Here is a 2,716-nt window from a genome sequence, read left to right as displayed (position 1 = left end):
ATATGTACAATGTGCATGTAAATGAACGGTGAAAAGCTGGTATGTGCTGACATCTACATCTATACAAAAAAATAGTGTGTACTACATGTATCTGTTGGAATTTCAAAATTGCCTTACCTCTGACTTTGCTTCCTTGTCTTTCACTGTTGGGGGGAAAAGGAGAAAATGAACACCCAAGTTTGACCAGCAAAATATTTACAACTATGCACAAATACATGTGCCTTTTCACTTGAATCTATGGATCTTAATATGCTCCAGGCTAAAGTTGATAGACATGTGTTATGAACAGCTAGCTTCCATGTCAGACCCACATTTAAAGTACCTGTAAGATAAGACATGACAAGTATATTTGCCTACCTGCTGTGATGACTCTCTCAGCTATGTTCACACTCCCATCAACATCCTGTAGGTCCACCTTCCACAAGGGAACCGGAGTGTCTGACTTCATCTGCAAGAGGATGTCATTGCCCCGGCTAAATATTATCTAACACAATCAAGTAAACTATAAACTAAAAACTCTATCTACATTTTGCATCTATAAGGTGTCTGCATATACTGGTGGTACTATAAAACTATGTCCTGAAATGTTTTTGTACTTTTCTGTCAGACTGTAAGAGAGCAAAACTAATCACTAAAAATTACTACTGCACAATTTGAAATCAAACATCAGGTAACATTGAGTGTTGATGCAAATGGTGGATACCTCTCTTTCAAAAGTACATGTGACCTTCTTGTGTGCTGCCAGGTCTGAGAACAGCCATCTGGCCTCTCTGGGAATCTCTTCTGTCTCGTCCTTGAAGAACGTGCATGCTACAGCCTGGCACGGTAAAAGTAAGCTCACTGATAACACAGTAATTTTTCCACATAGATCTATGGGCTACATTAATTCTGTTTATAACAAAGTTTAAGACAAATTAAAAAAACTGTCATCAGGAGTCTTATTGTCCAACTGGTGTCTTGCCTCTTTATCTTCTGAAAGACCCCTGAACTATCAGAATTTTCTTGCTTTCATTCACATACAGTACAATAGGCACAGGCAGAGCTCTAACCTGAAATGGTAGTGTTGGCAGGTTTGCTGGCAGCTCTGCCAGGTTGGTTAGAGGGACAGTCTCCACAGTACCATAGTCAAGTAGGCGTACAGCTGCTTTATCCTAGGATAAGGTAGACATATGATATTAATTCAAGGCAACAGCACACAACAGCAAATACAAAATGACAGTAAAGATGATTTCAGAGACAATCTAACAGCAAGCTCTCCATTGGAGTGTAAGATAAAGTCAGTATCATTAGCACATTTATAAATCTATAACAGAGAAACAACAATTATATTCTGCACCAGACGACAAACTAATCACGACTGGGTTGATCTAAGAGAAGTCCTGCTATGTTTAGTTAGACCATCATACCTTCCTGAGTTCTTCCACGAGTCCCCGGTACCACCCCATGTCCCCCGGATGTCTGACTGCACACAGTGAACCCTCACTGCCTGTCCACTCTCCTAGGGTCCCAAGTACACCGGCTCTCCTACAAATACAGTCAAACAAACTGTATTTCACATACTCCCAAGATATTCAGTCCAATTGTGCGAGATTTCGCTCTAGCAATAGTTCGTGGTCTGAGAAAATCTTCACAGAACTATATGTTTGGTAGGTGCAGCAAAAAGAAAGTCAACGAATCATCTGTTCACGGTAATGATAAGTTTGCGGCACAGAAGTGACTGTGGAAACCACAAATACAAAAGTGCCAAAAAAAAAAGCAATTTACAGAATTGACAAGGATAGACCAAACCATTGAATGAAAATCGACTGGCTGATGGTAGGGTAGAATTTCAGGTGGAAAATTTGCTCAACACTTTGTTGATTCTGGTGATCAAAAAAACATGGCCAAAGCTTGTTGCCTGCATGACAGCGGTTTTACTACTCTATGGTGCAAATGATGCTGTACCTGATATGAAGACACATAGCTGACAGTGTCTCTCTGGTGGGTACATCGAGGTCCTGTCTAACGTAGAAAACACCCTTGGCAGACATCCTGCTCTCCACCCAGACTGACAGCTCTCCTCCTCTCGTCACTTGGAGAGTGCTTCCCACTTCTGTCTCTGCTTGGATGCACAGATAAAAAATATTTCTATGCAAATTAGAAGTTACAAATTATTTCGAGATAAAAAGATGCTAAGAATCTCCTTAGATAATTTAAGTCAAATTTAACTTCAACACCATATTTTACAAGCCAGTAAGCAAGTTTTCTCTTTTCTTTTTGGTAGAAAACTCCAGTTTTATGTATTCACAGTATCATACAGAATAGAACTGACCTATGTTGTCTGATGGTGCAGGTGTGACTGTGAGCTGCCATTCACTGATGGCAGTCAGAACAGAGCTGACATCACAAACAAGCTGGATATGCACGTCTGGGAACTTTGTCTCAAACTCTCTGAGTGAGGGCAATTCCAGCTGAAAGCAAGACAATGAAATACATTTTACACAGAGAGACATTATGTCAGGTTAACATTAATTCATTGTTTCCAAGTGCCATGTTCCATTACAACACAATGACAACATTTCCACCAGTATCATTCATTGAATGTTCCTCTGTACTTCCAAAGGTGTTGACTGAGTTTTAAGTTACCCATGACATTACACTACATGCACCTCTTCAGTCACTTTCCTCTGAGTTTTTAAATTCAAAGGAAAGTGACTTAAAAGCACTGTAGTTTCAC

At 40.0% G+C, this 2,716-nt stretch overlaps 1 protein-coding gene across 1 annotated transcript in view; it reads right to left on the bottom strand.

Annotated features, from left to right (window-relative positions):
* Positions 1 to 2,716, bottom strand: part of LOC109463006 — a gene marked incomplete at its 3' end in the record, with an annotated part of 19,057 nt that overhangs the window by 3,958 nt on the left and 12,383 nt on the right. The gene's annotated exons all lie outside the window — the stretch shown is intronic.

This window comes from Branchiostoma belcheri, unplaced genomic scaffold (assembly GCF_001625305.1).
Source record: "Branchiostoma belcheri isolate BF01 breed outbred unplaced genomic scaffold, Haploidv18h27 scaffold121, whole genome shotgun sequence".
Lineage (NCBI taxonomy): Eukaryota > Metazoa > Chordata > Leptocardii > Amphioxiformes > Branchiostomatidae > Branchiostoma > Branchiostoma belcheri.
Note: the sequence above shows the minus strand (reverse complement) of the source record. Positions and strands in the feature narration are given on the sequence as shown.